A 20045-nucleotide genomic window follows, 5' to 3' on the forward strand; every position below is an offset into this window, starting at 1 on the left:
GCGTACAAGAAAAGCTTAAACAGACCATCCTTCCTCATCATAGGGAAGGGATGATGGATGGGGTTGGTGGCAGAGGTCTATAGAAACCTGAGCAGCAGACAACAATTGCTCTTCTTCACAAGGAGAGCACCAGAAGACATCAGATGAAAGGAGCTTTAAAACAAAGACAGGGTTTGCACAAACAAAGATGGGGTTTTGCACGAAAGATCTGGTTTTGCACAAAAACAAATACGGGTTTGCACAATCCATTATTTGGCTTCGTTGAGTTTGCACAGAGCTGCAGCACCCCAGGCAGGACCTTGTGGTGATGGGTCCAACTGCTTGGAAACAGTGTGGGTTGATTCCCTCTCATCTTGAAGCTGGAGCTTTAGAATTTCTCTCCTTTTTGGACTTTATACCTACACTCGCTTCTTGCTTTATCTCCAGGGATGAGTGAAGCTTTTCATGGCATATGGCTCATGACGGATTACCTCCTCCTCTGGCTCCAGGCAGACCTTGCTCCGAGGGCTTGGAAAGGAGCTGAATTGCAGTGCTGAGACCCCAGCTGTGGTACCCTGTCCTCTGGGTAAAGCAGTGGTTCGGAGAGGGAGGTTAGACCACGAGGGCAGGCTGGAGGGAGGTAGAAGTCGTGTTCCATGGTGCTAAATGCCCATCCCCACGCCTTGCCAGATGACGTAGGTGTAGAGATGCAGTCCATCCTGGGGGCTGCATGGTGGAGGAGGTGTTTGGGGCCACTGGCTGCTCTCAGTCTGTGGCACCATCTGCCTCCCTACAGCCCTGTGCTATGCAAGGCTTGCTCATAGCTTCCAGAGCCCTGGGGAGCTGAGGTATTCTATGTTAAACACAAAACTCTACCGAGTGGGGCCTCGAGTGAGTCTCCTCCCGGGGGTGTCATCACCACCGGACTCCTGTGGGCTCCTATCTCCCTCCCTCTGCTTTAAAGAGCATTTTCTTAGTCTATGTGAGACTGAACTAACTTCTGGTCCCACCTCCCGAGGTCAGGACCTGTCTGGGAAAGGCTCTAGTTCACCTCTCTGTGTAGTCTGGAGATGCCCAGATGCAGTAATACTGGGGGATGCTGTGGCAATCTCCAGAGCTTCTCCTTTCTAAGTTAATTAATGGGAAAAAGTGTTATTTTTGTCATTAAATCATCTTGGAAGTGGTGAGGCTTCTGAGGATGTAATTAGCCGAGTGCTCCTCCTCTGTCAGCTCTCTCCAAAGCTTCTTGGGAGCACTCTTTTCTCTTTTCCTCCTCATTTCACTCTTTCTTAGCCCTTCTGCAACTTGCTTAGGTTTCCCTGGCCACTGAGCAGGGCAGATCCTTGCCTGTCTCAGACAGAAGTGAAGACCAAGTAGTTAATGCAGGAGGTGAGATCTGGCCCAGTTTCTCCTCAACAAAACAACTCTGAAAGAGCTTTTTGTTGTACCTAAACCTCTCTTCTTTCACGTGCCCCACCACCTAACACCATTTCAGCTGTCCAGGTGCAACCCCTGCTCTCTGGGTGGCTTTTCACCTAATGTATCAGGGCTGATGGGGCTGTAGATAGAAGGATGCAGGAGGGGACTGCGGGCAAACCTCCCCTGGAGTGTTTCTCACCTGAGCATCTCTCTCGTGCATCCTGGCTGTTAGCAGCTGTGTACCCAGATGGCTGGTGGTTCCTTTGGAATAACGAGGGCAGATGGATGGACTTAGAGGTGCCTGCAGCCAAACCAGGCAGGATCTGCAAGCTCCCACTGTGCACAAGCTCTTCCTAACTCAGAGCAGCCTTCCAGTGTCTGAAGAGGGCTACAGGGATGCTGGAGAGGGGCTCTTCATCAGGGGCTGTAGTGATAGGACAAGGGGTGATGGGTTCAAACTGAAACAGGGGAAGTTCAGGTTGGATGTAAGTCAGAAGCTCTTCCCTGTGAGGGTGCTGAGGCACTGGGACAGGGTGCCCAGAGAAGCTGTGGCTGCCCCATCCCTGGCAGTGCTCAAGGCCAGGTTGGACACAGGGGCTTGGAGCAAGCTGCTCTAGTGGAAGGGGTCCCTGCCCGTGGCAGGGGTTGGGACTGGATTTCCAGCCCACACCACTCAATGATTCTATGATTATAACTGCATCTATCTGCCTTTTTGGATGTTTTTCTTCTATATTTACCCCTCTTTACCACAGTTCCTCTTTGTTTTCTCTTTGTTTTTTCCATTTGAGCACCCCTCCATCATATGTGTGTCTGATCCATCACTTCAGCACATATGAGGCCAAGGCACAGGCTTCATGCCCAGGAGCAGGCTCTCCACATGAGGCATCTCGTGTTCAGCAGGCATCTGCACAGCCCTTGGGTGGCTTCCCCTCCTTCACAGCCCTGCCTTCACTCCTAGCATCCCTTCAGCAATTCTTTCCAGATCTCTGCCTTGGAAAGCCCTTCTCTTGGAAAGCTCCTTCTCCTCATCCTTGTGCTCCCTGGGTTGCAGCAGCTTGGCAGCTGGATCCTGGCACGGCTTTATTAGCTCTGCCCCATCATTAACTTGGCTTCTTGCCTTCCAGGCAGGAGCTGGTTCGCATCCCACTGCCCTGGCGCTATGAGTCAGTGCACTTCTGCAAGCAAAAGGGCTGTGAGTGGATGGATAAAGGGAGAGCTGGGGGTCTCAATCTCCCATGGCTCCCCTTTACTGAGACAAACAACACGTGGCATCACTCCCTTTGATTCAGGGGCAAGAAAAGGCTGATGTGCTCCTGCCTCCCAGCAGCTGGAGGATGGCAAATAGCTCTGCTCTGTGTAAAATGCAGGGGATGCGTGGATGCTTGGAAATGCTGTGCAGCAGGTGGATCTTCCTGAGGCATTGCTCTGCCAGACAATCAGCCACTGAGGAGTTAAAGCACTGTGTAAGAGAGTCCTCAATTAGACCCCTAATGATGGGGTATGGCAACTCCTTAGGCTGATTTCCCCATGTGGATTTATGTTCCCCTTACACCCCAAAGGTTGGTTCTGTGCCTTCCCCCCCCCTCCCCCCCCCAGCTCTGCAATTATGATTGAGATTGATTAAGATTTATTCTTTTTAATTAAGATTGAGAGCCTGGAACCCCAGGGTGCACCAGCCTCAGGAAGAAGGACAATTATGCAGCAATTACACAGCCTTGTAATCACATTATACATGGGATGTAGACTGAGATCTACCCAAGCCATTGTAAATGGGTCATCGTCAAACCCAAAGAGATGCTAAACGACTTGGGCACCTTTAGCTCCTTGCCAAAGGGCTGGGGTTTGGGTTGGAGAGGAGATGTGGGCTGGGAACACTGTGGGACCTCATATCTTGGTGAACTCCTGTCCCTGCTGCCTCTCAGCATCCGTTGGCCCATCTCTGCCTCACAGGCGTGCGGTCCCCCCACTTCTTCTGCTCTTGTGAGTGGGTGATGCATCAGCACCACTGCAGAGCTGGGAGACAGCGAGTGCCTCATAGAATCATAGAATAGAATCATAGAATAGTTAGGGTTGGAAGGGACCTGAAGATCATCAAGTTCCAACCCCCCTGCCATGGGCAGGGACACCTCCCTCTAAATCATATCACCCAAGGCCTCGTCCAACCTGGCCTTGAACACTGCCAGGGATGGATCATTCACAGCCTCCCTGGACAACCCATTCCAGTGCCTCACCACCCTCACAGGAAAGAATTTCCTCCTTATATCCAATCTAAACTTCCCCTGTTTCAGTTTGAACCCAGAAGTTTTAACCCAGTGCCTCATCCCACATCATCTCTCATCTCAGACCCTCCTTCTCCTGGCTGGTACATGGGGTTCCCTGGGTCTGGGCAGTGCTCCTGGTCCCTGTGTTTACTCCAATTGGAAAGGAGTAAAACTGGTCAAGACTGCACCATACCTCTCCATAATACTCCCCCAAATGCTGTTTCCAGCCCAGTGGATTTCCTTGGGAGACAAAAGCCCGACTGTACATACACTGGGTGTTTGAAACCAGCACAGATTCACTCTTGTGTCCCTTCTCTTTGGTGCTGGGTTCAAAGAAGTGAATTTCCCTGCTCCCCCTTCTTTCAAAGAGGAGCTGGGAACACCACAGGAGCTGGGTGGCAGCACTGGTGCTTGCATAACCTTTCCTCCAGGACCTGCCTTTGGGTCCCAGGAGTCACATTATGAAGTGTTCCTTCTGATGGACACAGACATTTCAGATTCCAATCCCATTTCCTCTCCTGGTTTTCACCCCCTTAATTCCTCCTCTCTGGTCATTTCTAATGAGTGATGCTAACCCATACTGCACTTCCCTGCTATCGTCCACTAAAGGCAGGCTTGGACTGGAATTAAAGAGAGCCAGGTGGGCTCGGGGCTATGTTTTCCACTGAAGGAGTCAGGGTACGTGGTCAATAGAAGCCAAGCAGGCTGCTGATGTGGCTCATGAGCTTCAGGATGGTTGGAACCCCAGGGAGGCTTCATCACCCTGGCCCGGTCAGACCCACTCTGCCTTTGCTTGTAGAGAGCTCAGAGGATGCTCATCAACAGGGTGAGCAGGCTCAGTGGTGGAGAGGATGGCTTCAGGGAGACCCCAGCCTCACCAGGTCCACTTGGGTGCCATCTGAGGGGGAAACCACATAGAACCCAGCCTGGTTTGGGTTGGAAAGGACCTTAAAGCTCACCCAGTTCCAAGCCCATGCCATGGGGAGGGACACCTTCCACTGGAGCAGCTTGCTCCAAGCTGGCCTTGGAACCACCCCCAGGGAGTTGACTTTTTGCTCCCTGTTTTCCTAGGAGAATGGATGAGCCTTTGAGGAAGCAGCATCCCTTTGCCTGGTGATGCTCTGCACTTATCCTCAGCTGGCATTTCTCACTCGCTGGCTTCTTTTTCTGCTTTTCTTACAGTGCAGGATTAGTCAGCTCTGCCCAGCGAGGGGGAATTGATTCTTACACTGAAACACTTGTGTTGGTTTATTATTCCCTCCTTTTCTCAGCCTCTAAAAACAGCTTTTCATCCCCCTGGAAGCAGGCGGGAGAGCTCGGAGACAAACCCAGACACCTTGTCACGCTTGCAGAGAGCTGTGAAAACAGTCTGCTTCCCCCTTGCTGGGCTGGTAGCAAGAACTTTTCCTGTCTGGGCTCAAAGGCAGTGTCCGGAAAGCATCTGGGAGGTCAGGGCTGGCTTGTGGTTGCTTTGGGCAGTGCTTTCTTGACAGGGTGACCTCTTAGGCCCTTAGCTGGTGTATGGGACTCAGGGTATGGGGAGGCTGGGGAGAGGATGCTCCTGTCTCCTTGGAGATGGAGTTGTGTCATCCAAGAGGGGACAGGGCATGGGGTTGGACCTGTAGAAGTGCTAAGGATCACTCCCTGTGCAAGGAGGTGCAGCCACTGTCTGTGTCCCTGCAGCATCCCATGGGCCCTTCTTTCCTTCTCCTGACACCAGGCATCTGCAGGGCATCTGGGAATGGGCAAATCCAAGCTGTAAGCATTTCTGCTGAGTTGTTTGGATTTCAATGATCTTGTAAATAGGGGCTGTGTTAGCAGGAATCCCTGAAGCTGCTTATCCAAGTAGGATGGGTTGGGATGTTGCCACTTTCACAAGGGTCTGTTGGGCCACAAGAGCAGGTGAAGACCCCAGTGGGGGTACAGATGAGGTACCTGAGGTGCCAGATTGTCATCCCCAGGGCCTGGCATCCTCTGTGCAGTCAAAGGTATGGAAATATCTCACGGAGTAGTTCCCAGTGTGAGGTTCTTGTGGCCCACAGAACTTGATGCTGGGTCTGTCTGGAGCCTGTCCACAGCACAGGGGCTTCTCCTATACCTGCAGCTCCCTGATGGCAGTGTGGGGTCCCCAGCAGGGTTACAGTGACCTGAGTTTCAGTGTCCAGCTGTCTTGAAAGGTAATTAACCCTGTAGCTATGCATGGGGCTAGCTGCAAGCCTCATCAGGTCCCTAACCCGGTCCTTGAAGGAGGGATGGGGTCAATGCCACCAAAGACCATGTGGAGGTCCTGCATCACCTCCAGCTGCTTCCAAAACCATGCGCTGGGATGAAGAGAGAGGTATGATGAAATCCTCCCTCCTTCATCAGCTGCAGCGGGACCAGGACTATTAGTGCTGGAGATTTACCTGGCTGAGATACTGGGATGGGTGTCCTTGCCCCATAGCAGTGACAGGGTGAGGGATCGCAGCCATTGGTGCTACCCCCTTGGCTGGCCCAGCCCCAGCTCATGTCCTCATGGTTTTGAACACCTTAAAACCCCCACAACAGCTCCACTTGATGGCATTTTTCTCCCTCTGTTCTCCCTGTGAGCTGCAGCGTTTGACTGCTTGATCCGGCATCTGCTACAGCATCGCCTGGAGCCATCAGCTTTACAGCGATGGGGCAAGTGACCCAGAGAGAGGGGATTATATATAGAAAGCCAGGAGATAGAGATGTCATTAGAGAGAAGCTGGGAGCTGGGAAAGAACCTCTGGGCCCTTTTTGCTGTGGATGAAAGGAGCTTTCTTCAGTGAAGAGTGTTATTATATTCAGGTTCCCATTTAGGCTTCTCCAAGTTGTACAACAAAAGGAATATTAAATGATCTTGCAAAACTGATGTTACAAATCAATGTAACCTGCATAAATCAACCCAGATGAAGCAAGAAGGTAAGGTTTGGGTGGGTTTTTTCCCCCCACAAGTGCCTTGCTGTTCCAAAATCACTGCTTTGGAAATGAAAGATGCTGAAACTTCTCGTAGGCATAGGCAAGCATGTAGGCATGACTTGTGGCAGCAGGGATGATGGGACTCTTGTGCCAGCAGGAAATCTGTGTCAAAATCAGGGTAGGAGAGCTGCCTTGGAGTCCCCTTGAGTGCTGCAGGTAAGGGAATCAGCTTTGCCCTGTCTTAAGCTTGTTCTGCCTATTCACTTTTATCCCAAAGGCCTTTACGTGTGCAGGATGCAACGGTGTGAGCAGCCACCAAGTGTCCAATACAGGTGGATGTCTCTCCCTCCAGGCTTGGACCTTCATAGACTGTAGATGAGATGAGGCCCATGCACGGTGGGCAAGAAGCAGCTGGAGAAGATCCTTCTGCTGAGCTACCTGTGCAAAGCAGAGGCTGGAGAGCAGGCAGCAGGTCCTGTGTGGTCCCCATGGAAGAGCCTTTCCCATTGGCATCCAGCAGTGCCGATCACACCTCTGCTATAGCGAGCATGTCTGGATGATCTCTCTCTTACCAGCAAAGCTTTTGTGAGCTGCTCCTACTCTCCCATCTCCTGGGCAAGAGGGAACATGAGGTCCATTGGCTCTTCTGGTCTTGCTCCAGAAACCAGTAAATTACTGGGTGCTTCTTCCTTGGATCAGAGTCCAGGTGGTGAAAGTCCATAATTGCTCCTGGCTTGGTGTCCTACAGCCAGCTACAGCCTCCAGCTCCCCTCCATCCAGAACCAGGCACACCTCTCCATGAGCATCCTTTTGGGATAGCCCTCATCCAGCTTACCAGGCAGTGCTGATCCCTGCGGTAAAGGGGTTGAATCCTCTGTTACTGGGGCTTTGGGCTTTGTGGCTACAGACAAGCTGGGCCGTAGGATCTTTCCCTGCCCTTGCTTCCTGCTTTCTGAGTCCCCAAGGGGCGCAGCTCTGTGATGGACATGGCTGTGGGGAAGAGCTTCATCATGCTGGGGACCTCGGTTGCGTTTATGGATCCCATCTTTGCACAACACTTGGGTAAGTCCCAAGCTTCCTGGGCACCTCCATGGATCTGGCAGAAAACATCCCCCTGGATCCAGCAGCATCATCTAGGGAGGATGCCAGGGAAGGGGGGTAAATACTGGCACAGTGATTGTCACCTGAACCTTCTAAATACACTGAGGACACGGGCCAGGGCCACCGAGCAGGGGTTACACATCTCAGCTCTCCAGAGAAGCCTCCGTGGTGAGCCCTTAGCCCTTTGCTCCCACTCTTCTGAATTTATCTCCTTTACTCTATGAGTTGTATGAAGAAGGAGCTGAAGCTGCAGCTCTTGAGCTCTCCTGAGCTGTCCTGACACAGGCCAGCCCTTCTCGTGTCCTGCTCATGCTGCTTGGGTGGAATACATTCCCTCTCTTCCAGGTTTAACTGCCTGATTTTCTCTGTCCATGTTGGCCTTTAGCTCCCCTCCCATCCCAATGTCTTGCTCCTGTTTGCCCTTGCCATACAGCTTTGTCTTTGCCCTGGGGTGTGCTTTTCTCACCTTTCAGAAGAAGACCAGCAAGTTATTCACTTGCTGGTCCCCTGCTTTTGCTTCTCCTTCTAGTGAGTGTTCAAGTCTTTTGACAATGTCTGGAGGCTGTGGGAGTTTGTGTTAAAATCCCATCCTTGCTCTCCCCTACCTGCCCTGCATCTGTGCAGGTATCCTGCATCCCTCTGCTAAGCACCCTGAGCATCCTGCATGCTTCTGCTCAAACACACCGAGCATCCTGCATCCCTCTGCTAAGCACCCTGAGCATCCTGCATGCTTCTGCTCAAACACACCGAGCATCCTGCATCCCTCTGCCTAGGCACCCTGAGCATCCCACATCCCTCTGCCCAAGTACACCAAGCATTCTGCATCCCTCTGCCCTGGTACCCTGAGCATCCTGTATCCCTCTGCTCAGGCACCCTGAGCATCCTGCATCCCTCTGCTCAGGCACCCTGAGCATCCTGCATCCCCCTGCCCAGGCAACCCAAGCATCCTGCATCCCTCTGCTCAGGCACCCTGAGCATACTGCATCTCTCCAGCCAAGCTCATCCATCTGCAGCTTCTGGACTACAGGAAGCTCTCTCTGTGCAGCTCACCCCTCAGCCCCACACTGTGGTAGCTTTGATTATCTTAATCATTATTTGCACAGACTCTTCCTCTTCTCTCGCCTGTCTCAGTGAAGCCCGTGAGGCAAGTGTTTGTTCTCATTATCCTCTGGCTGATGAGAGATCGTTGCTTCAGAGGTGTGTGTGGATCAGGAGGTCACTGAGCCATTGCTTTTCTCTTGGAGGAAAACATCCAAAAAACCACTGTAGGGCCCCCCAGATGTACCCATGTTGTGCTTCGTCCCATGTCTGTGAGGCCCTTGCCCATAACCCAGTGGATCAAGGAATCTGAGTTGCTGCTTTGTTTATTCTGTAGCTTATCAGGAGTTTAAGTCCTTGCATTTGAGGGTCTGGTTGTCTGCATCTGGAGAGTCTGCCTGCAGGCTTCCCCTGATGTTAATTCCCTCCTTCCATCTGCTCCCCCAGATTTTCCTGAGGGGAAGCCCTGCCAGGGTTCCGAAGTGCTTGTGGTGGTGTGGGAGCAGGTTCTGCAGGAGAACAGGAGCAGTATCCTGATGGTGAGTGGCAGGAGTGGGGAAAGGAAAAAAGGGGAAAAGGGAATAAGGGGGAAAATAGGGAAAAAAAAGGTGGGGCGAGGAAATGCAGTGGGAGATAAAGAGGGAAAAAAACATTGCAAAGAGCAGGATGTGGTAAATGCAGTGGGAGATAAAGAGGGGAAAAAGCATTGCAAAGAGCAGGATGCGCTGATCTTCCCCTGCACCAGTCGAGTTCATGACAAAACAAACAAGCACAAGGAGGAAAATTGCTCCTGAAGCAGAGCATGGTGATGAGCTGAGCTGTGATTGCTGCTTCAGAGGGGCAGCTGCTTGTCTCGGAGAGATGCTCCATGTCTCACCCCCCTGGTTGTGCCCACCCTGTCCTAAGTGATGCCGGGCAGCAGCATCCAGAATCCTCTTGCTTTTTCTATCTTCATGTAGTCAGGCCAGCACCGAGCATGTGGGGAATGGATAACTAGACCCCAAACTGCTAAGAACGGTTGCACTTTGTCAGGTCCCCAGAAGGACGAAAGCCACTGAAGGGCCATAAATCTCCACAAGGGTTAAAGAAGGAGAAGCAGGAGGCTCCAGAGAGCTTGAGGAATTCCTCCATCCTCAGGCAGGCTGGCGGGCGGAGCAGAACATCTGATGATGTGCTCAAGGTTCTCATCAGTTTGGGAGCATCCAGTGGCTGGTCATACAGAGCCGTTGCTGCGGAACGGCTTTTATCAGTCCAGACACTTGTGCTGACACGGAGCGGTCTGTTTTGCAAGGGATGCTCTCTGGGCAGGGATCAGGGGAAGGATGAGCTAATGCTGCCTGACATGCTTTCTTTAGGAGATAAGACGAGGAGGAGAGGAAAGCTGGGAAAGCCTCCGGGGAGGAAAGCCTTCCCGCACCGAATGCACTGGGATGCCAGAGGTACCCAAAGCCCAGTATCCCAGTCAAGGGCTGTTCGGAATGCTGAAAGCAGTGGTTCCCAGGCTCCGGCAAGGAAGAGCTGGCAACGCTGCAGATGTTTTGTTATTCTTTTGTTGGCCTGGGACATCTGACAAGGCAGAGCATGATGATGAATCATAGACATCGCTCTTCATCTTCACGAGACATCCAAGCATGTTTATCCCCATGTATTTTAAGCCAAGCATTGTTCTCCAGCTGCAGCAGGAGAGATTTTTAATGCTTCCTATTTCAGATGGACGGGGCATTCCTTAGGGCAAGAATTGTCTGGTAGAGGGAACTCATTGCTTGTGCTGAGGGCGAGAGGAGACGGGGAAGGCTGAGCAATGCAGTTACATCAGTGCTGGCTTAGTTTGTGATGATGCTTCTTCAAGAAGAGGGACAAAAGCTGATCCCTGCAAGAATTCAGGGCAAATGGACCCGTGTTCATTTATTCAAGTGATTTCACCCCCTGGCTGAAGTCTGGGAAGATCTCAGCCTTGTTTTCCTAGATGAGGTTGTGGAACATGAGAGCTGGCCATGCCTTCCTGGGCATCGCCATCCTACTCCCTGTCTTAGCTTTGGGGGGGATTTGGATACCCAGGAGCCCACTTGCCATAAGGAGGGACCTGCTACCTCCTCATGGTGATGCCATTAGGTGCCAGCTCCTCATTTATCCCACACCAACCAAGGGGTTGTTCCATGATGAATTCGTTAGGATTGATTACACTGTGTCCCTGCTGAGCTGTTTAACAAGATCGTGCCTCCCGAGCCTCGCTGCTTCGCTTCCTCCTCCTCCTCTTCCCTCCCTGTCTCAAAGCACATTGAGTGCAGAGGGATTTGGTTTTGGGGTTGGGATTTTCCCCCTGGGATGCTGGTGAGGAGGAACAGGCAGCAGCCCCATCATGGGAACGTCATCCCGAGCTGGAGCGTGGAGGAATGAGTCCCTGGGGAATTGCCCTTCCCTGGGTGATGCTTCAGCTCCTGAGGTTGCTTTTCCATGGGCTGCCTCTGGTTCCACCAGGAGGGTGAGAAGGGGCAGACAGGTTGCTCTGGGAAAGCCCTAGGACCCATCAGGCTCTGCAGCACGGGTAATGAGGTGTTGGCCACGTTTTGGGGTGATCACCACCAGCATCCACATTGTGCATGTCAGCATCCATAGCACCAAAGCGGGAGCTCTCCACTTGTAGAAGCATTATCCCAGGTCTGAAACGTTCACACCCCATCTCTTTGCCAGATGTTTGCTGCTGAAACACAGGCTCCATCCCTAAAACCTCATTTCCTTGCTCTGGATCACCTATTTTACCTGTTTCACAGCTATCCCCCTTTCTCTGCAAAGTTTGCCTTTCTTAACTTGACTAAGGTGATTTCTGCATCCATGTGCTCCATGATGGACCTGCATGGCCCATAACATGCTGCCCTCCAAACCCCAGCAGCCACTTCCTGGGTGTTCCAAGCCTCGTTCAGCCAGCTCCATCGGATGCTCCGTGTATTTAGCAGAGTATAAATGGCTCTTATTGAAATGAAGGCATCTTTGGTCTTGTAGCAGAAACTCCCTGACCCCCAAGGTTGGTTTCTCTTTGTCTCTGGAGGATTAACAGGTTAGTCAATTGGGGTTGATGCTATTCTGGGCTGGGTTTAGATGCCCTGGCGTGGGTGGATGTGAGGTGGCTTTGCAGGATAAATGAGAGCACGTTGATAATCAGCCTTGCACCAGCTGGGAGCTAACCCTGGGAAGTGGTTTAAAGGGGACAAGTGGTTTGGACCGGAAGAGGCCCTTTCATGGGGTGCTGTTGGTTTTGAGGGGGTGTGATGGTTCCCTTTGGGTCTCCACTGCAGGTAACAGGAGCCACAGCATCGTGTTGCTTTGCATCTGAGACGTATCCTTCCCTGCAGTGACAAAACATCCCGGTTCAGGCACTGCTCCTGCTTGATCTCTGCATCTTCAGGGCTGCAGTGGGTGCTGCCAGGGATGAGTTTGCACCAGTTCACTCCATGCTGCCCTTTGCAGACCAATCCATCTGCTTACCAGCCATCCCTCTCGACACAGAAGCTGGGATGGGCCATTCTTCCTGTAGGCAGACATTATGATGGGATCAAACCACCCTTCCCGGCTCTTCCTCATCCTTCTTTTTGTTCCCCCATCAATTGCCTCCCTCCTTAGTGAGGGGCAGGGCTGCCATGGGGGACATCAAATAGAGGGATTGTCTCCTTCTTTCCAGGGGCTCAGCCCATCCCTGTGCACCAAAGTGGGTCCCTGGGATGGGATGATAGAATGGGAGGATGAGATGGGATGGAGTGGCTAAAGGTGCTCAGCAGCCAGAGAGGAAGTTTGGGTGAAGGAACAGGATGAATGCTACATCCCTTCCCCTCTGAACCAACTCAAGTTGTCCACATGTCCCATTTTCCTCCCCCTTCTCTTCTCCACAGGGAGGGAAACTGAGGCACAGCTGGGCCAAGTGGCCTCCAGCTTCCCAGGTCCTTTCCCCAGGACCAGTGAGGTCAACTGGAAAGACTGGGAGCTGTTTCAAATGGGAACAGGAGGCACCGGGAAGAGCTGGACCTTTACTTCTGTTTCCCAGGGATGGACGGCTGGAGGAAACACCTCCTCCATAGGGCAAAGATGCAGCAGCCCCAAGGGATGTGGGGAGAAGGATTTGGGGTTAATGGAGAAGAAAAGGGGCAGGAAGACCCCCCAGACTGCTGTGACTGAGGGGTTTTATCTCCCATTTCCCACTTCCTTCTCCGCACACAGGGATCTGGAGCTGCCGCTTCCATTTCCTCCTGTGCAGCAGAGCACATGAAGAGATTGAGATGGAATTTCCACCTCGCCCCATCCCAAAAGCCACTTTCTCTCTGGCTTTTCCCTTTCCCTGTTCTTCTCACTTTTTCTATTGCTCCTAATGGAGATGTCCATCATGGAGTGTGCAGGCGGAGACATTAACCCAGATACGATGTCAAGCAGGAAGGGATGCATTAATGCCTATTTAAACCTGTGTACACAGCCGGGCTGGCCGGAGATGATGGGCTGATTTCTCTTGCTCTCTTGACAGGTCATTTTTTCCCCCCCTTCTCTTTAAAATCCATGTGCAGAGATGAGGTTTTGGGGCTGCTCAGGCAGGTTTCAGCCTTGGTTTGGCTGGGAGAGAGGATGAGCATCACTGTGAGATGCAGCCAGACCCATAGCGAGGCCTCTGACCCCTTCATCCAGAAGAGATTTCATCCTGCAGCAAACATTAAGGGGGGAATAAAACCAGCTTTTCCTTGCTGGGAATGGCAAAAAGGAGCTGGGCTTGGGGTTTTGTGGGTAAAACCAGGGTTAACCCACACCGAGCATCCCTCCAGCCTCGAGAGGAGCAGAAACCTTTCTTTTAAGAGTAAGTGCTAATGCTGCATTATATAGCATAAAGCAGAGTAATACCCTACCAATTACACTAATGCTGCTTATTTGCTCTTGTTAAAGGGAGTAATTGCTCACCCAGAAGCTATTAAATTAGATAAGAGCAGAACAAACAAAACTATTCATTTTATTCACTACATATTTATACACCTACCACTCCAGAGTGCAAACAGGCACTGTGCTCTGGGTGTCAGCGATTCCCCTTGTGAGCCAGACAAAGACATTTGTCACTGATGTGGGTGGTGTTTCCCTTGGAAAGCAGCTCTAGGAAAGACAGGGGATGTGGTGGGGGTTATTTATCCCCCCTTCCCTCAGCTCAGCTTCCCACTGGTGGCTTGGAGGTGAGTGGGGAAACTGAGGCACGGGGGAGGATGCTCAGGACCCCACCAGTGGGGATTACATGAGGGTTTGGGGGGATCCCATTGCTAGCACACAGCATCTTGGCGAGGTTTGGGGATAACCCTCTGATGGAGACAAGTGCCACCACTATCCCAACCCACCCAGAACATGGGCAGGAGGGCAGCAGTGGGTTAAACCCAGGGGAGGCATTAACACCTGAGAGCAGTCAGAGGGGATAAAGGGTGAGGAGGAGGAGGATGAAGACCACAAAGAAGATAAGGTTCATTGCTCGTGGTGTAGGGAGGTGACTGCAGCATCCCTGCCGGTGAGGCTCCCATTGGGGTGAGCTGGAGTTGGGGTATCTGAGCCCCCCCTCCCAGGGTCTGGAAACAGCTTTGCCCCATCTCTGCCCCACTCAGTGTGTGTGGCCCTGGCTCCTGCTCCCTGTTTGCAGCTGCCCAGCGCTGGGATGAAGCCATGGGGAAGCAGCTGGTCCAGCTCATGGTGAGCATCGCATCCTCCTCCTCCTCCTCGGGGTCCCCTGGGAGGGATGAGGTACAGGGGTCCTAGCGAGGGTCTGCTCCTCAAACCACCCATTTACGTGGTGCTACTGCTGAGAGGGAGGTTCTCAGGGTCCTCAAGCTTTGACTTGCTTTGACACATGCTGCTGCACCTATGGAGGGGTTGGGGGGTGCCTGCGGAGCATCACTGGGGGATCTGGAGCCCCTGGGGCCCCAGCCAGCATCATCCCCTGGAGCAGCACGGTGCAGTTCAGCTGCTTTATTTAGGTTATAGACACAGCCTATAAATAACCCACTCCAGAGAAGTCTGCTGCAAACAACATGCTTTAAAAAACATGTTATTATCCACTCTGCCTCCCTAATTAATTCCATCTCCTGCCATCCATGAGCAAAGCCCGCAGGGTACCCGGCATCTGTGCTGGGGTGGGACCTCCAGGGGGGTGCTGGGACCCCATGGAAGGGGGCTGAGCCCTCCCAAGGGGATGCTGAGCCCCCTGACTGATGCTGCAGCGATGGGTGAGACAGCGGTGGGTGGTTTTCAGGCTGCTGAGGCTGCCATCTGCTGATGCTGGGACAACAGAGCCACCTTGGGTCACCCTCTCTGCGCAGGGAAACCCTTGATGCTTACATTAAGACCTAATAATACCCAGTAAACATTAACTTTCCCATAGGAATAGTGGGTTTGTGTTATTTTAGGGTGTTGCCTGGCCCTCAGCTGGATGATGCTGGGGTTGTTTGGTCCCTGGGTGCTGCCACGTTGGAAGCTTTGGTGGTAGGGAATGGGGATTGATGGGAACTGTTTGGTTTCACCAGTAAGTGATGTTGTAAAGGCAGGAAACCTCCCCATGGGCTCTGCTGGCTGGTAACTGGAGTGCTCCTCCTGCATGGCAGAGCTGCCAGACCCAGTGGTGCAGCACCCATGGGTGCTTGGATGCCTCCAGGTGGGAAGATGATGGAAAGCATCTCCCCTGGCTTCCTGAAGGAAGCAGGTGAATGCTGCTGAGCCTCTTCACACCCTGTGAGGAGCACATCTCTCCCTGGGGCTGATGGGTGAAGATCTCCCCTGCCCTGTATCTACCTTCCTCCAAGGGCTGGAAGGGAAGGAGCCCAGCGATGTCCCTGGTGATGTCCACCCCATCTTCCCTGTCTGGGGTGAGTCTTGTCCCCCAGCAAGGGCTGCCTTGCCCCTGGGGACCGTCACAGTGACCAGGCTCAGGAGAGCAGAGGATGATGCTCTTTGGGAAGGTGAAAAGCTCCATGGACCTTGCTCTCCCCCTGAGGGATGTGATGGATTTTCCCATCTTAGCAGAGAGGCAGGTTGGGCTGCAAAGCACTAAAGCAATTCAAAGGGGCTGGAAACCGGAGGCAGGAGTTTTGGGGAGATAAGGGAGGGAACATTCCTCATGCACAACAGCTGAGATTAGCGTGATGACAACTTCATTCCATTGACAAGAGCTAAGAGAAACCACTGCTGCTTCCGCACGTGTGCTGGGAGCGGGCAGCCACGCGGATTGAAGGGATGCTTCCCCATGTCACCTTCAGTGTCCTCCCCGATGCCTGGTCCTACCCTGAAGGCTAATTTCAACCACCAAAACTGACCTAAGAAGCTGCATTTGTCCTTTGGATACAGCCCTGCCAATCCGGATGGGATGCTCAGCATGGATTGGGACCAGGAGGCTGGAATGTGGGGGAAGCTTCATCTTGCCTGTGGATGCTGAGGGACAGCATCCGCTGGGGACATCCTTGGGGAGAAGAAACCCCTTGGATTGGCATCCCAGGCTGTGCTTGGCTCTAAAAGCCAACCACAGAGGTGAGCTTCCTGAAGAACTCTGCTGCCATCTCTGATGAGGGAGATGCAGACGGGGATGCCGATCGGAAGCAGGTTCATTATAAGCCCCAATCAAGAACATGGAGGGAGAAGAAAATCACCTTTGATTGCTCAATGTGGTAAAGGAATGTCAGCATGGAGAGCAAGGAGCACTGTGAGGGTTCAGAAGTGAACCAGGAAGCCTTAAAACAAGTTAGGGGAGCACCATATTGGAGGAGCACCACCATAAAGCAAGATGGGGAGCATCATGTTTGAAGGACCAGCATCCCCCGCAGACCCTCCCCAGTCATCTATGGGTCAAATGTGGGGTAGGAACCTCCTTGCTCCATCCCAGAGGGTTTTCCATGGAAGTGCTCTGGAATTCTGTGCTATTTGTGGTGTTGCCCAGTTTGGGGAGGAAGGAGGAGAGGAACCATCTCACTCCAAGCTTGAGGTTAAGTTTTATTACCCCAGATAATATTTTTATACCCCTTCCCATAGGGTACCAGGCAAATTCCTGGGGGAAAAAAGACTTTTTAGGGAAGAAATGATCCCAAAAATCCCTTTGCTACACACTGCTGTATATATAACATCACTTCATGCTCTTCCTTCTCCTATTGGGATACTGGGAATACAAAGCTTGGGGGGACTTTGTGGCAGGTTTGCTGGCTGGGAAGACAAATGCCCCTTTCCTGGCTTGGGAATCACCCCATGCTTAACATCAAGCAGCGGATGCTTGACCAGGGGGTTTTGAAGGCATCACTCATAGGGGCTGACCCCTGTAGCTGTTGGCAGAGTTCAGGGCTTGTGTCCTCCCGGCTGCTGAGTGTTTGATGGAGATGCAGAGAGGGAAGTAATGAAGAACCTTCCATTGAGGCTGGTGGATAAATGGGGTTTCAAACACATTCCCTGCTGAAAGCGCTTACTGGGTCTGGCTGGGATGAGTTGTGTGGAGGAGGAGGATGCTCCCATGCCTGCCTCCTCCTCCTCCTCTGCAGAGGCCTAACTCCTAGGTGGGATTTGCTCAGGTCCCAGCATGAGCATCCCCCGTACCTCCGTTTCCCACCCAGAGTGAAGGGATGGAGCAGGAGACATCCCAGCTCCACCGCAGTCCATCCCAAAGGACCTGGCACACTCAGAGCATGACGTAGCTTACACAGAGGGATGTGGCAAAGAGCCGTTTTGATGATTTCCTTTCAATCTTGATGAGCCTTCGTGTTTTCCCCCTTTTTCCTTTGTTTTGGGGTCTGGGGAGAGCAGAGCCATTGGATCCTGGTGAAAGGAGGTGATTCCTCTGCACCAGTGCTGTAAGATGGTTTCCAGTCAAGGATGGGACCTCCCTGCTCCATCCCAGAGGCTTCCCCATGGAATTGCTCCTGTGAGGCTGTTGCATCTCTAAGTTTGGCTGATTCGGGGGGGGAAAGGAATAGCAGGAGACTGGCTCTGGCTGGGAGATGTGGCTCTCCTTGTCCTCTGTCACCAGCTTGATCCCATCTGCCTGTCCCCATAGCACCAGGGTCAAAGAGATGGGGGATGCTGGTTTGCTCCTGGGGCTTGGCTGTCTTTAGGATGCTGAGAACTGGAGAAAAGAGGGGGATTTCTGCCCTAAACTGTTAAAAATTGCTTGTGGGAAGCCTAACATTCCCCAAACCAAGCCGTTTTAGGGCAAGAAAGCAGAGATTTAAGTCAGGTTAAATTCCCCTTTTTCTCCTTACCTGGGTGTCTTGGAAAATGAAGTCAAATCCTGGCAAATCCATATTAAATCCAAATTCCTGGCAAATCCCAAACTCCAAATTCCTGGCAAATTCCAAAATCCAAATTCCTGGCAAAATTCCAAAATCCAGATTCCTGGCAAATCCACGTTTAAAAGGAGGCAGGAAAATGCTGGCAATGAGCTTTTTGGGTGCGTCGGACATGGATGGAGGCAGAGGAGCTTTTGTGCCACTGTGCCCCACAGTGACGATGGGTCCCCATTAATTCAGTGAGGTGACACCCGGTTACTCCCATGAGTGGTTATCCCAAAGAACAGTACTAGAACATTACTCTGCAGGTAATTAAGTTACCGAGTAATTAATTTACTTAGGAATGAAGTGAATTCAACGCGAGGGGAAGTACTGCAAAGGGAGAGCAGAATGGGCAGGCTGAGGGGTCAGCTTGAAGCGCAGGAAGGGATGGATGGGGCTGCCTATCCCCGTTCTCCCAGTACTGGGGCTCCTTTTTGGGAGCGGGCATCCGCATTCCCCCCCCCCATGTAAACAGAAGACGGGGTGGGAATGGTTCAGGGGGTGCAGCCCCGTGCCCCCTTCTCGCACCCCACCTCTGAAGGGGTTTCTGTGGGGCTGCGATGGAGACGCTACTGCTGTCCCCGCCGCTGTCACCTCGGGAGCGGTGGCACCGCAGCGTGGGCTGCTGGCACCATCTAGTGGGAGTGGGACCCGGACCCCCCCCCGTACACTCGTGTCACGTTTTGGTGGCCCAAGGGTCCCGCTTTTGGCCGCCCCCTTCCTGCATCCCCTTTGGGGATGCTGAACCCCCTGTGGGACCCTGCGTGTCCTCGAACCTCCCCATTAAGGGTTATGGGGCTGGCAGCCTGTCCCCCCGGCCACAGCATCCCTGTGGCATCTTGTGGCCGCATGGGGAACAGGGTGGGGTGCGGAGCCACACGGGCCCCTCACCCTATACCCAAACCTATAGGGCCCCCCCATCACCCCTCCTTGCCCCCCGTCAGTGTGGGGTAACCCCATCTCTGCACCATGTCCCCCCTTTACATCACACCAAACCCTCTCCATCCCCAGATCCTGTCTGCATAAAGGGCTGGGGTGATGCAGAGGGGAGCGACCCGCTGCCAGCCCCCCCATGTCCCTGTCCCCATTGAGGATGGGCGGCCGTGGGGCTGTGGGGGTGTGGGAGGAGGAGGTTAGGCCAGGCTTTCCTTCCTGGCCAGCGCTCTGTGCTGCTATTACATCAACTCTGGTATTTCCAGTCCCTGCGGGGAGAAGGGAGGAGCGCGGGCGGGAGCACGGGAAAGCAAAGTATTGGGGGATGCAGGGAACTGGGGGGTCCCCCGGGGAGGGGGGGGGGGGAATCTCAGGCCCTCTGGTAAGGATTGGTGCTGGGATCCCCCGCTCCCAAGCTGGCATTGGCCCCTGGCTCCATCCCCAGGTTCGGGGCTGGGAATGGAAGCGGCAGAAGGGGGGGGAAAGGGGAAAAGGAAAAATCTACACGTGGAAAACACACGTCCCTACGGCCAGGATTTAAAGCAACAGGGAAGTGCAGGGTAGAACAAGGGCAGCTCCAGCGGCAGGGGGGTGCCTGGGTTGGGGTGTCCGCTCCAGCTTCTGAGGGCTGCCGTGGCGGAAGGTGGAGGGAAGGATGGAGGGATGCTTTGTCCCAGCTTCATTTCTGCCCTGAAATACCCCTCTGTGGAGGTGTCCCTCTGCGGTGTGGGGCTGTAGAAAGGTGTGGGGGGATGCAGGGGGCCCCGGGGGGGTGAGGTGTCGTAGCCCCGCTGTTGTGTTTGCACAGGCCCTTCATTCCGTGATGCTGAGGAGCGATGGCCCCAGTGTGCTGATGGTTTGCATGCATCCAGCTGGCAGCAGGCTTGGGGACCCCCCGGATTCAATCCTCACATCCCCCCTTTCTGTTTAGGATTCCCAGCCCTGAGCTGCCAACCAGTCTCTGGTTGTATTCCTTGTTAAAACCCTCTTGTGCAGGATCCGGCCTCATTTAGGAGACAATACCAAGGGGAAACAAACCCAAACAACAAATTGTCACAAAGAGACAAGTTCTGGGGGGAAACTCCTT

Source organism: Neopsephotus bourkii, unplaced genomic scaffold, assembly GCF_033783945.1.
Source record: "Neopsephotus bourkii isolate Nb327-2 ecotype Australia unplaced genomic scaffold, CSIRO-AGI_Nbou_v1 NB_463, whole genome shotgun sequence".
NCBI classification, from domain to species: Eukaryota; Metazoa; Chordata; class Aves; order Psittaciformes; family Psittacidae; genus Neopsephotus; species Neopsephotus bourkii.